Raw genomic sequence first — 16,091 nt, 5'->3', positions numbered from 1 at the left:
CCTAACAAATAAACCAACAATTATGAAAGTGTTTTTATGTTTATTTTTCAACATTATCTCCCTGCTTTTCAATATACTTCTCATTTCGATAGTGAAGCTTTTCAATTCCGGTCAGGAAGAAGTTTTCTGAAGCCACCCTGAAAAACCCTTTCACGGCAGCTTTGAGACCATCGTTGTCGTCATAGCCGTTTCCATGAAGGTGTTCTTTCAGTTAAGGAAACAGGAGGGTGAGGAAGCTCTTGGAACCCACATTGTCGCACAGTCGAGATGTGAGAGAAGAGGCATTGTCATGAAGTGGTAGAACTCATTTCTTGTCGCTTTTCTTTGATAGAATCGCTAAGGGCGATGAAGCAAATCAGCATAGTAGGCACCGGTAATCGTCTTTTGACTTTCAAAGTAATCAACAAGGATCACACCCTTAGTATCCCAGGATACAGTGGCTATAACTTTCTTCACTGATCTTGAAGACTTGAATTTCTTGGTGCTGGAGAAGTGGAATGGTGCCATTCTATGGATTGATGTTTTGTCTCAGGATCATAGCGGTGGACCCATGTTAGTAATCTCTTTTTGAATTTGATGAATTCCTCCTCAATGAGCTCTAAATTTTCTCTGGAAATGTCAGTGCTTTTTTCTTAAGATCAGAATTAAGAAACTTTGGCACCTAGCGAGCAGAAGTCTCATACATTATGTAAATGTTCATGAATAATAGTTTCAATGGATCATGGCTTAGACCTGTGTCTTCCTCAAGTTCAGCACTGGTAATACGTCTTTCGGACAGTATAAGTTTTTATATCTCTATTTCTATCTGCAAACGGCCTCAACAGACCAAATACATGTGCAATGAACTGCACAAACAATGTACTACATTGACTAGCTTGTTCACTTTGTTATGGCCCATAGTGGAAAGATAGTCAGGCTTAGAACTTTTTGACCAGCCCTCTTACCGAAACCTATTTGTGGGTCCTATATGGGATCCCACAAATGGGCCAAACCCAGGAAAAATGAAATAACGTATATACATAGTATTAATGGGTAGTATATCTGGCAGAACATATGCTAAATGTAACATTGTATGTATACTGAGTCTGAAGCCTGTAAGAACATATGCCCAGTGTGACATTGTGTAAATATTGATGTTGTCGTCTATCTGGCAGGACATATTCTTAGTGTAACATTTTAAAATATTGATGTTGTAGTCTATCTGGCGGGACATATGCCCAGCGTGACATTGTGTAAATATTGATGTTGTAGTCTATCTGGAAGGACATATGCCTCGTGTAACATTGTATCATTATTGATGTTGTCGTCTACCTGGCAGGACAAATGCCTAGTGTGACATTGTATCAACATTGATGTTGTCGTCTACCTGGCAGGACATTTGCCCAGTGTGACATTGTGTAAATATTGATGTTGTCGTCTATCTGGCAGGACATATTCTTAGTGTAACATTTTAAAATATTGATGTTGTAGTCTATCTGGCGGGACATATGCCCAGTGTGACATTGTGTAAATATTGATGTTGTAGTCTATCTGGAAGGACATATGCCTCGTGTAACATTGTATCAATATTGATGTTGTCGTCTACCTGGCAGGACAAATGCCTAGTGTGACATTGTATCAACATTGATGTTGTCGTCTACCTGGCAGGACATTTGCCCAGATTGACATTGTGTAAATATTGATGTTGTAGTCTATCTGGCAGGACATATGCCCAGTGTGACATTGTGTAAATATTGATGTTGTAGTCTATCTGGCAGGACATATGCCCAGTGTGACATTGTGTAAATATTGATGTTGTCCTCTATCTGGCAGGACATTTGCCCAGTGTGACATTGTGTAAATATTATTGTTGTAGTCTATCTGGCGGGACATATGCCCAGTGTGGCATTGTGTAAACATTGATGTTGTCGTCTATCTGGCAGGACATATGCCCAGTGTGACATTGTGTAAACATTGATGTTGTAGTCTATCTGGATGGACATATGCCTCGTGTAACATTGTATAAATATTGATGTTGTAGTATATTTGGCAAGACATCTGCCTAGTGTGACATTGTGTAAACATTGATGTTGTCGTCTATCTGGAAGGACATATGCCTCGTGTAACATTGTATATATATTGATGTTGTAGTATTTCCGACAAGACATCTGCCTTGTGTGACATTGTGTACAAATTGATATTGTAGCCTATCTGGCAGAACATCTGCCTAGTGTGACATTGTGTAAATATTGATGTTGTAGTCTATCTGTCAGGACATATTTCCAGTGTGACATTGTGTAAATATTGATGTTGTCGTCTATCTGGCAGAACATATGCCAAGTGTGACATTGTGTAAATATTGATGTTGTAGTCTATCTGTCAGGACATATTTCCAGTGTGACATTGTGTAAATATTGATGTTGTCGTCTACCTGGCAGGACATATGCCCAGTGTGACATTGTGTAAATATTGATGTTTTAGTATTTCCGACAAGACATCTGCCTAGTGTGACATTGTGTACAAATAGATATTGTAACCTATCTGGCAGAACATATGCTTAGTGTGACATTGTATAAACATTGATGTTGTAGTCTATCTGGCAAGACATCTGGCTAGTGTGACATTGTGTAAACATTGATGTTGTAGTCTATCTGGCAGAACATATGCCAAGTGTGACATTGTGTAAATATTGATGTTGTCGTCTACCTGGCAGGACATATGCCCAGTGTGACATTGTGTAAATATTGATGTTTTAGTATTTCCGACAAGACATCTGCCTAGTGTGACATTGTGTACAAATAGATATTGTAGCCTATCTGGCAGAACATATGCTTAGTGTGACATTGTATAAACATTGATGTTGAAGCCTATCTGGCAAGATATCTGGCTAGTGTGACATTGTGTAAACATTGATGTTGTAGTCTATCTGGCAGAACATATGCCAAGTGTGACATTGTGTAAATATTGATGTTGTCGTCTATCTGTCAGGACATATTTCCAGTGTGACATTGTGTAAATATTGATGTTGTCGTCTATCTGTCAGGACATATTTCCAGTGTGACATTGTGTAAATATTGATGTTGTCGTCTACCTGGCAGGACATATGCCCAGTGTGACATTGTGTAAATATTGATGTTTTAGTATTTCCGACAAGACATCTGCCTAGTGTGACATTGTGTACAAATGGATATTGTAGCCTATCTGGCAGAACATATGCTTAGTGTGACATTGTATAAACATTGATGTTGTAGTCTATCTGGCAAGACATCTGGCTAGTGTGACATTGTGTAAACATTGATGTTGTAGTCTATTTGGCAGAACATATGCCAAGTGTGACATTGTGTAAATATTGATGTTGTCGTCTATCTGTCAGGACATATTTCCAGTGTGACATTGTGTAAATATTGATGTTGTCGTCTACCTGGCAGGACATATGCCCAGTGGGACATTGTGTAAATATTGATGTTTTAGTATTTCCGACAAGACATCTGCCTAGTGTGACATTGTGTACAAATAGATATTGTAGCCTATCTGGCAGAACATATGCTTAGTGTGACATTGTATAAACATTGATGTTGAAGCCTATCTGGCAAGACATCTGGCTAGTGTGACATTGTGGAAACATTGATGTTGTAGTCTATCTGGCAGAACATATGCCAAGTGTGACATTGTGTAAATATTGATGTTGTCGTCTATCTGTCAGGACATATTTCCAGTGTGACATTGTGTAAATATTGATGTTGTAATCTAACTGGCAGAACATATGCCCAGTGTGACATTGTGTAAACATTGATGTTGTAGTCTATCTGGCAGGACATATGCCAAATGTGACATTGTGTAAATATTGATGTTGTAGTCTATCTGGCGGGACATTTGCCCAGTGTGACATTGTTTAAATATTGATGTTGTTGTCTATCTGGCAGGACATATGCCCAGTGTGACATTGTGTAAATATTGATGTTGTAGTATATCTGGCAAGACATCTGCCTAGTGTGACATTGTGTAAACATTGATGTTGTCGTCTATCTGGAAGGACATATGCCTCGTGTAACATTGTATAAATATTGATGTTGTCGTCTACCTGGCAGGACATATGCCCAGTGTGACATTGTGTAAATATTGATGTTGTAGTATTTCCGACAAGACATCTGCCTTGTGTGACATTGTGTACAAATTGATATTGTAGCCTATCTGGCAGAACATCTGCCTAGTGTGACATTGTATAAACATTGATGTTGTAGTCTACCTGGCAGGACATATGCCCAGTGTGACATTGTGTAAATATTATTGTTGTAGTCTATCTGGAAGGACATATGCCTCGTGTAACATTGTGTAAATATTGATGTTGTCGTCTACCTGGCAGGACATATGCCTAGTGTGACATTGTGTAAATATTGATGTTTTAGTATTTCCGACAAGACATCTGCCTAGTGTGACATTGTGTACAAATAGATATTGTAGCCTATCTGGCAGAACATATGCTTAGTGTGACATTGTATAAACATTGATGTTGAAGCCTATCTGGCAAGATATCTGGCTAGTGTGACATTGTGTAAACATTGATGTTGTAGTCTATCTGGCAGAACATATGCCAAGTGTGACATTGTGTAAATATTGATGTTGTCGTCTATCTGTCAGGACATATTTCCAGTGTGACATTGTGTAAATATTGATGTTGTCGTCTATCTGTCAGGACATATTTCCAGTGTGACATTGTGTAAATATTGATGTTGTCGTCTACCTGGCAGGACATATGCCCAGTGTGACATTGTGTAAATATTGATGTTTTAGTATTTCCGACAAGACATCTGCCTAGTGTGACATTGTGTACAAATGGATATTGTAGCCTATCTGGCAGAACATATGCTTAGTGTGACATTGTATAAACATTGATGTTGTAGTCTATCTGGCAAGACATCTGGCTAGTGTGACATTGTGTAAACATTGATGTTGTAGTCTATTTGGCAGAACATATGCCAAGTGTGACATTGTGTAAATATTGATGTTGTCGTCTATCTGTCAGGACATATTTCCAGTGTGACATTGTGTAAATATTGATGTTGTCGTCTACCTGGCAGGACATATGCCCAGTGGGACATTGTGTAAATATTGATGTTTTAGTATTTCCGACAAGACATCTGCCTAGTGTGACATTGTGTACAAATAGATATTGTAGCCTATCTGGCAGAACATATGCTTAGTGTGACATTGTATAAACATTGATGTTGAAGCCTATCTGGCAAGACATCTGGCTAGTGTGACATTGTGGAAACATTGATGTTGTAGTCTATCTGGCAGAACATATGCCAAGTGTGACATTGTGTAAATATTGATGTTGTCGTCTATCTGTCAGGACATATTTCCAGTGTGACATTGTGTAAATATTGATGTTGTAATCTAACTGGCAGAACATATGCCCAGTGTGACATTGTGTAAACATTGATGTTGTAGTCTATCTGGCAGGACATATGCCAAATGTGACATTGTGTAAATATTGATGTTGTAGTCTATCTGGCGGGACATTTGCCCAGTGTGACATTGTTTAAATATTGATGTTGTTGTCTATCTGGCAGGACATATGCCCAGTGTGACATTGTGTAAATATTGATGTTGTAGTATATCTGGCAAGACATCTGCCTAGTGTGACATTGTGTAAACATTGATGTTGTCGTCTATCTGGAAGGACATATGCCTCGTGTAACATTGTATAAATATTGATGTTGTCGTCTACCTGGCAGGACATATGCCCAGTGTGACATTGTGTAAATATTGATGTTGTAGTATTTCCGACAAGACATCTGCCTTGTGTGACATTGTGTACAAATTGATATTGTAGCCTATCTGGCAGAACATCTGCCTAGTGTGACATTGTATAAACATTGATGTTGTAGTCTACCTGGCAGGACATATGCCCAGTGTGACATTGTGTAAATATTATTGTTGTAGTCTATCTGGAAGGACATATGCCTCGTGTAACATTGTGTAAATATTGATGTTGTCGTCTACCTGGCAGGACATATGCCTAGTGTGACATTGTGTAAATATTGATGTTTTAGTATTTCCGACAAGATATCTGCCTAGTGTGACATTGTGTACAAATAGATATTGTACCCTATCTGGCAGAACATATGCTGAGTGTGACATTGTATAAACATTGATGTTGTAGTCTATCTGGCAAGACATCTGGCTAGTGTGACATTGTGTAAACATTGATGTTGTAGTCTATCTGTCAGGACATATTTCCAGTGTGACATTGTGTAAATATTAATGTTGTAATCTAACTGGCAGAACATATGCCCAGTGTGACATTGTGTAAACATTGATGTTGTAGTCTATCTGGCAGGACATTTGCCCAGTGTGACATTGTTTAAATATTGATGTTGTAGTCTACCTGGCAAGACATTTGCCCAGTCTGACATTGTGTAAATATTGATGTTGTCGTCTATCTGGCAAGACATCTGCCAAGTGTGACATTGTGCCAATATTGATGTTGTAGCCTATCTGGCAGGACATATTCCTTGTTTGACATTGTATAAACATTGATGTTGTAGTCTATCTGGCAAGACATCTGCCTAATGTGACATTGTATCTGTCTCTGAAAATTTTTTATCTTCGGAAACTGGACCAATGAAACCTCACATGTTAAAAAAGTTTTGTTTCCTCAATAATGTTGACACCCGAATTTTTTAATTTATGGCCCACACAAACTCAGACACGTTTTGTTCCTCAATCTAAAGATATTTTGTTCATTGTGATAAAAAAAAGTTGTATATCCATAGAACATCTCCGTTGTTCATCATACCAACATCTAAATGCCACTTGAAGAAGATACGTTCACGTAGGAGGAACTGTGTTATTGTGATGTCTCTTGTTGTGGACATTACATAATGTCATAGGGGTTTATCCACGGTCAACTGACCAATTTTCAGTAAGTCAGTAAGCTAATTGTCCCGTGAACATCGGGGTTAGAATAGATCTTCAGCAACGCACGCTTGTTGTAAGAGGCGACTAACGTTTGTTTGTTTGTTTTTTGTTTAATGCCGCACTCAGCAATATTCCAACTATATGATGGCGGTCTGTAAATAATCGAGTCTGGACCAGACAATCCAGTGATTGACAGCATGAACATCGATCTACGCAATTGGGATCGATGACACGTGTCAACCAAGTCAGCGAGCCTGATCACCCGATCCCGTAAGTCGCCTTTTACGACAAGCATAGTTGCCTATTACGGCAAGTATAAGTTGCTGAAGACATATTCTACCCCGGATCTTCACGGGTTGGCACAGGAAGAAGCATCCTTTGCTAGCGTTGTACTCGTGTCTTCATCACAATATTTCACATTAGTTAAGGTATCATAAGGACCAGTAGGAATTTGCCATATTAAGGGTTTTGCTATATGTTATCAATTATTAGGACTTGTTGACTAAAACAGTTAGTTCCTAACGCTGCCTCGTATTTTGTGTCATGATCTAAGTGTTGGTTTTATTGTCAACAAAGAGTATTTTGTCTTAATAGTATGAACATATTGATGATGTAGTGTGGATTCAGGTGTACCATATATGTTGCTTGATATAGATATTGTTGAAGCTGTATAGATGGCAATATAAATGTCAATTTTAGCATGACGTAAATGATGTAATATTTTGTGGGGCGTGAGGGAGAAAAGAGAAAGGTTTACACGACACTGTCCATTGCATGCATTGGGCAAGCTGTGTTGCAATTTGTGTAACTTAGCATTGTATAGCTATGAATCATGTGGTGCATATTGCATGGTAGTGGTGTATACAGCAGTATTAGCATTGTACCATTTGTAGTGTATACATCAGTCTAGCATTGTAGTGGTGTATACAGCAGTATAGCATTGTAGAGGTGTACACAGCAGTATAGCATTGTACTATTTGTAGTGTATACAGCAGTCTAGCATTGTAGTGGTGTATACAGCAGTATAGCATTGTAGCAGTGTATACAGCAGTATAGCATTGTAGTGCCGTATACAGCAGTATAGCATTGTAGTGCCGTATACAGCAGTATAACATTGTAGTGGTGTATACAGCAGTATAGCTATGTAGTGGTGTATACAGCATTATAGCATTGTAGTGGTGTATACAGCAGTATAGTATTGTAGTGGTGTATACAGCAGTATAATATCCATAAAGGGTCTTTTCAATGTTAGTTCACATTTAATTCTTGGATTTTTCAAAGAAATTGAGTTAATAGATAATTTTTGATTATATGTATTGTTAAAAGTAAGTGATTTTAATTTGGTAGAATGATTCAATAACTGATTGTTTGTGGTTGTACCTTCAGTGGGGGTTGAAGTATCGTAAAATAATTGTCCCCCTGAGAGGATGCGAAAGTCCCACTTCCTTCAAAGTATGTTTCATTTTCCTGGATTTTAATCGTAGAATATTTGTTGTTTATAAATACTTTGGCTTCAAATGTCTAACAATCACCAGTAGCCAGAGGGATGGTGTAAATCCTGCTGTGGTACCATGCAGGAGGCTTGTCATTTTATTGTCCATCGTTGACAGGATTTTATTTAGTTTAATTACATGTATTATTAATGTACTTCTAGTCATGATATGGCTGAAATACTGTCGCAGTGACGTTAAATCTTAACTCATTCACTCACTCTATGATATACACATGCACAAAAGTTAAGCGCCACCCACCATATTTGTGAGCTGTAACTTTTGGCACTTGATAGTGACTATCATAACGAGATGGACGCTTATTAAAAGCCGTATATGTAAACCTTCAAGTGATGCAAAAGTTGTCCCAAAGCAAGTTTATCTTGTGTTCCAAAAGAATATGAGCAGAAAGGAATTTTACTGAAGACCCGAAATTGAAGGATTAGAAACATTGAAAAACTTGTTTTGTCATGTAACTGTCATTATATCAGCAGACCATATCAGGCGTCACATAGACACCCTAGGGAGTGCAGAGTCTATTGCAAGACAGAAACGTCAGTAACGTGTGTATGATCCACGGACATTGACCACAGTTTCAACCCTACGCCTCATATAAGTCGTTGAATGCTTCTCTGAGGCAAACAGATCCATTCTCCATGCAGTGCGGCTTAAAGTCCAGCGAGATTTTGAACTTGGGGATCACGATGTCTGATTTTACGGCAAAGAATGTCCCAGAGATGCTTAATCGGATTAAGATCCGGATGGAAGGCCGGCCAAGAAAGAGTGGCAATAGCGTCTTGACGCAAATAAGCCAAAACTGCCCGAGATCTGTGTGGTGTAGCTTTGTCGTCCATGGAAACAGGTCTTGTCTGAAGAGGATGGTTGTCAAAATGAGGGACTACCACTGGACGAAGAATGGCATCTCGGTATTGTTGGCCATTCAGGTTTCCACGAATTGTCACCAGCGGAAGTTTGCAGCCGAAGGAAACACAACCCCATATCATGACAGACACCCCCAGTTGGCCAAGTTCCATCGACTACAGGCACGACACCATATCAGACGATTCCGCATGTGCCTCTCAGTCAGTTGAGGACGTTTTACTGGTCTTCTGGTGTTATAACTAGCCGCTCTGAGGCGACGCCTTACGGTCATCGTCGAGAGTCTCTGATGGGTAATCCACTGCAGTCTTAAATTAAAGTGGCAAATGGATTTCGTCTGACTATCCAGAAAAGACATCTATCCTCTCTGTTAGAGGTCTTTCTTGGCTTACCCGACCTATGCCTGTCATTGACATCATTGGTTTGACCATGTTTGACAATCAAACGAGTGATAACACTGTGATGACGACCCATTTGTCTTGCAATGGCCCTGCATGACATGCCGGCATTTTTCATGCCTATCACTTGCCATCTTTCAGCGTTCGTTAACTTTCTCCTCACCATGGCTGAACCTCTATTGGAAGGGGAATCTCACATAGGAGCAAAATGCAACCAAGTGTCTGAAACTTGAATTTCACTATTTATAGGGTAGGAGAACTGCAGCAACACGTAAAGCACGCTTTCCTTGTGGTATCTGGACAAATTTGGGTTCATGAAACTATGGAAGCCTAATTCAGTCATACATCATCATATTTCTGATTCCCACACGTGAAATCATGAGACTATGAATATTGTGGCGCTTAACTTTTGTGCATGTGTATATATAGCTGACTGCAGCATGAGACAGAAAGACAAGGTTCAATATCCAATTATGTCATTTACAAGTATTTTCTGTAAAATAAACTGCATCTGAATGCATGATGATTAGTTTTATTATTTAAAAGAATAATGTATTCCATGAATATTTAACAGATAAAAGATATCAAGCAGAATGTGTTTAGAACATAGTGGAAGACTGTTCTATAACGTTGCTTGGTTGCTGTTGGACAACATGTTTAAGCCGTTTCATATGCGCACAAAGATGTGGCTGGAATTTTGCTAAGAGCGGTATTACCGGTTTTGTTTATTTGTTTGTTGTTTAACGCAATTGGGATCGATGACATGCGAGTCAGCGAGGCTGACCATCCGATCCCGTTAGTCGCCTCTTACGACAAGCATAGTCGCCTATTACGGCAAGCATGGGTTGCTGAAGACCTATTTTACCCCGGATCTTCACGGGTCTGGAGTTTCATCCAAGCACTCACTCTGATCTGCATATAAGGTCTTTCCGCCCTGTGAAGATCCGGGGTAGAATAGGTCTTCAGCAACCCATTCTTTCCGTAAATTGCGACTGTGTTTGTTGTTTGTTTGTCTGTTTGTTGTTTGACGCCGCACTCAGCAATACTAGTATTCTAGCTACATGACAGCGGTCTTGACCAGACAATCCAGTGATTGAGCATGATCCAAGCAATTGGGGCACGATGACATGCATCAACTAAGTCAGCAAACCTCATTAGACAAGCATGGGTTGCTGAAAACCGTTTGTCAATGCCCAGGATGTCAATCATTGAATTGTCTGACCCAGACTATTATTTACAACCCGCCGTCATATAAAGTGAATATATTGAGAAATTTCAAACAGAAATCAAAGTTATCTCACCTTTAATGAATATCAAATGGTCGGTCCATAACAACAGTCGACCTTCAATAAGTTACCTAGCCCGGTTAAAGATCCGTGTGGGTAATCTAGGTATGTAAAATAGCAAATTATGCTCAGATAGTATATGTGGTGTTTGTTCCATTATTCTAACTGGTGTCCTGGCAACGTGGACTTAGACGCCTACCTTTCTTACGGAATGTTGTCAGTGGTGACGAATTATAAGAGCTATCGTTCTCTACCATTCATGTCAATTTGTTTGTTGTTTAACACCGCACTCAGCAATGTTCCAGCTGTATGACGGCCGTATGTAAATAATCGAGTCTGGACCAGACAATCCAGTGAATGATATCATGAGCATCAATCTACACAACTGGAATACAATGACATGTATCAACCAAGGCAGCGAGCCTGACCACCCGATCCCATCGACAAGCATAGTTGCCTTTTACGGCAAGCATAGGTTGCTGAAGACCTATTCTACCCGGATCCTCTGTACACATTACAACAGGTTACGGAAATGGGTGAGTTAGAATAATGTGGTGACGAAGAGTCCGCTGATGGCAGATAGTCGCCTTACGTTATAGAACGAATTGGTCATATCTGTGGCCGTTGTGATGTGTTTACCATATAAAATAGGGGATATTTTCAGCGCAACGACAGAACTACTGGCAAGTTGAATTGTGACCTGACAATTAACCCTGTATGACTATGTACAAGGTGCTCATCCAAAACACTTTCATCCAAATTGCGGGGGTCGATGCTCATGATGTCGGTCACTGGATTGTCTGGTCCAGACTCAATTATTTACAGACCGCTGTCGTATAGCTGGAATATTACTGAGCGCGGCATTAAACAACAAACAAACAAAAATCATATTGATTGTGTTACGTGTCGATTCCAAAATTGAAACGTTAACCCAGAAATCTGTACCTAAAGGAGAGTGAGTGAGTGAGTGAGTATGGTTTTACGCCGTTTTTAGCAATATTCCAGCAATATCACGGCGGGGGTCACCAGAAATGGGCTTCACACATTGTACCCATGTCGGGAATCGAACCCGGGTCTTCGGCGTGACGAGCGAACGCTTTAACCACTAGGCTACCCGACCGCCCCTGTACCTAAAGGGAGTTAGTGCAAACCAACAAACAACCAACAGATGGTATGTATTACAAATCAACACAAACTACTGCACAGCAATTACAATAAACAATAGAGTGGTAGTACACTATTCAATAGCTTCGGTTAATTGTTGTTTTACGCTGCACTCAGCAATATTCCAGATACATGACGGCGATCTGTATAAATAATCGAGTCTGGACCAGACAATCCAGTGATTTACATCATGAACATCGATACATGAAATTGGAATCGATGACATGCATCAACCAAGTCAGCGAGCCTGACCACCCGATCCCTTTAGTCGCCTTTTACGAAAAGCATAGTCGCCTTTTACGGCAAGCCTGGGTTGCTGAAGACCTATTCTATCCAGGAATCTTCACGGGTTAATTCAATGGCAATATGTAATATGATGGCAGTGGTCAGTATCAAATACAGAAATACTGTGGCGATAGCAAAAGTCAGTGATGGGTTAGGGAGGGATTCAGGGACGAGTGATCCTCACACGAAAGCTGGTCTTGATGTGATGAAATGCGTGACATGATACATGCACGCTATTGTTCCACTATATAAACAGTCCAACTGGCTTCTGGAAATTTCTGCAGTGCCCTCACCAGTCTCGCGGCACTATTTGTTTTGTTGTTTAACGCGGCACTCAGTAATATTCCAGCTATATGACGATGGTCTGTAAATAATCGAAAAAGGCTGGTCAAATTTCGTGACCTGGCTGATTTTGTGTAGTGTCCCGTTCACTCAATGTAAATTATTAGTTATAGCGCCTTTAGTTGCCGTATACGGTGTAATGTTACGTTAGCAGAAATATATTGGGTGAGGCTAACCTAACATGACACCGTATACGGCAACTTAAGACACCATAACAAATTTATATGCTGTAAAGTTTACACTCTCTGGTACCCTTATCGCATTTGTGATGTCAAAATGAAAACTTGACACTTACGACCGTACCCCAAGGGTCAAAGGGAGACTACTCTTCAAACCTTAGAGGCCAAACCTTGTTGACAATTTTAACTATAATCTTTGTCAATAAAGTCACGAACATGATCTAAAAAACAGATTAATGTCCTTGCACATCACAATTAATGATAGTAAAACATACACAAAACACTGTTAAATAACGTTTTTCTGTACCAGAATTTTCATGTGAAATATGTTAGGTGGGTGTTGGAAAATCCAAGATGGCTGTTACTGACGGTATAGGTCAGTATCAATCATTTTGGATTTTTACTGACGTTCGGACTCATGTGGGGTCAGTAGTTCTGCTCTCTGATTTGTCAATCTCAGTTTGAGGCATAATAATATTAGTTATGGTGTCTTTAGTTGCCGTATACCGTGTCATATTAGGTTAGCAGAATTATTATCCTCCTGTAAACCAAAAATAACAACATATACGTCAACTAAGACACCATAACGAATTTATTATGCCGGAAAGTGGTTGGTTGGTTGGTTTGTTAACGCCGCACTCAGCAAAATTCCAGCTATATGACGGCGGTCTGTAAATAATAGAGTCTGGACCAGACAATCCAGTGATGAATATCATGAGCATCGATCCACGCAATTGGGATTGATGACATGCATCAACCAAGTCAGCGAGCCTGACCACCCGATCCCGTTAGTCGCCTTTTACGACAAGCATAGTCACCTTTTACGGCAAGCATGGGTTGCTGAAGACCTATTCTATCCCGGAATCTTCACGGGTCTCAACTTGTCAATAAGACTGACTAATTGTCATCGCTCCTCTTCTTTGACTGAGTAAAAAGGTTTTGCCATTATGCCCCAAGGACCCACTCTTATTGTCATGTTAATAAGTAGATTCAGACAATAACAATCAACATTTGATATCTAAACTCGCCAAAACATGTCATTGAAGAGATAAATAATGATATTTGGTGGTTATATTGGATTTATTTAAATGATTGAGTATTCTACATGTATCCTTGGGTCTGTTTACCCCAATGTAGAAGTTCAAATCACTCAAATATGTCATCAGAGACCAACAGTGTCTTGATATTCTATGTCCAGCCATCAAACTCTTGGCGGCCATCTTGGAATTTTGGGCCACCAGGGGGCTCTGGTGTCGGAATTTCTTATCTAAAAGTGTTAACTATACTTCAGTGAGTTAGTGTGCCAAGTTATATGCATATAAGTCCTAGCACACTGTTATAGAGATAAACGATTCAACAGTGTAAACACGCATTTAGGAAACTTGGCGGCCATCTTGAAATTGGCGGCCATCTTGAATATTTGCAGATGTGAAAACGTTCAGTTGTTGTGAATATCTTGTTAGAAACATAACATGGATATTTCACAAGACAACACATGCGTTTTTTCATCAAAACATTAACCCTTATCTGACATATGCAAGATATATTGATAATTGGTGGCCATATTGGATTATGCAAATTAGACATATTTCCCAAACTGAGATTGGTTTGGACTTTTAGTATTTTGTTTTCGGGACCTTGTAGAAATGCATTGTGGTAAAATAAATTCTGTTGCAATTTGTTCCAAGTGAAACCTTATTTTGCCTGGACTACTTACCAAACCATATATCGAAGGTATTCGTGCAGATGTTGCTTGCTGAATGTTGTTTTCATGCTTGTACCTCTGGTGGATGTCATCTTGAGTGTTTATGGTCGGTTTCCGGTAGATTATGTTCCGTTTTCAGCTTAGACTACATTTACTTTCCAATCTTTTCCGATGAGTATAAGGGCCAGTTTGAGGATCTCGATGAACAATGATGTGATGAAAGTATTTGAGGGGTTTGAGAAGTTGCCTGACGATCTTTTTCACAGCTCGTTGTGTCTGGGACGTGATGTTTCAGGCAATGAAGTCGGCCAGATAATAGCCATCGAAATACTCCATTTGTCATCACATGAAGTTCATGATGAGAAAACAGGTCATAGACTCTTTATATTTTTGTGCTTTAGCTGAGCCATGGTGCTAAACTCTGTCACAGATGACTTGGATTTATATCAGGGTTGTTTGTTGAGTTGATTTTCGCGAGAATGTGGATGCGTACGTTCGCCTAACTTTTTCTCCTGACTTTGTACGTACGGATGATGAGGCCAAGGAATATATTCATAAAATGTGATGGCTTCCACCATGCCCACGATGATGGAATAGAGACGTCCGCGCGGGTGATAGATGATGGCGATGTTAAAATTGCGAAGCTTTCTAGACACTTTCAACGAAGATGTCTCCTTTCTTTCTCTCCGGACCCGTGAAGATCCGGGGTAGAATAGGTCTTCAGCAAGCCATGCTTGCCGTAAAAGGCGACTATCCTTGTCGTAAGAGTTGGTTGGTTGGTTTGTCTGGATCAGACAATCCAGTGATTGACATCATGAGCATCGATCTACGCAATTGGGATCGATGACATACATCAACCAAGTCAGCGAGCCTGACCACCCGATCCCGTTAGTTAGTTAGAGGCGGCTAACTAGAGGCTGAGTGCGGCGTTAAACAACAAACCAACCAACCAACCAATAATCCATCAATAGCGGGTTCCGGCGTGCAAAACAATGACACGATTACCTTAACCGTCAGATGGACGAAAAGCGGATTCTCTAGTTCCAGCTCTCTTCCAGATAGCATGACATTGATGAACATTCACTAGGCATCTATTACAGAACATTGATAAATTCAACCTTTAGAATTCGCTTCCTTTGGCACATTTTGTTGATTCTGGTGAAGGATTTCAAGTTCTAAAGCGGCTCATCCTCGATAATCCAGGGTATTATATCTCCATTCTGGTGTGATAATATAGTTCGTTTTGAATCTGGTTCAAATGACCTGATGCTAAAAATAGATGCCCAATCAATTTACACTTTTCTTCCATGTGTCAAACAAGCGATAATTATTCGTCCATCTGACGGTAGCGACATTTCAGTGGAACGATTCTTGTTTGTTTGTTTGTTTTTTAACGTCGCACTCAGCAATGTTCCAGCTATATGACGACGGTCTGTAACATAATCGAGTCTGGACCAGAC

Source organism: Haliotis cracherodii, unplaced genomic scaffold (assembly GCF_022045235.1).
Source record: "Haliotis cracherodii isolate W230 unplaced genomic scaffold, xgHalCrac1.p SCAF_8, whole genome shotgun sequence".
Classification (NCBI taxonomy): Eukaryota; Metazoa; Mollusca; class Gastropoda; order Lepetellida; family Haliotidae; genus Haliotis; species Haliotis cracherodii.
This window is presented reverse-complemented; position numbering follows the sequence as displayed.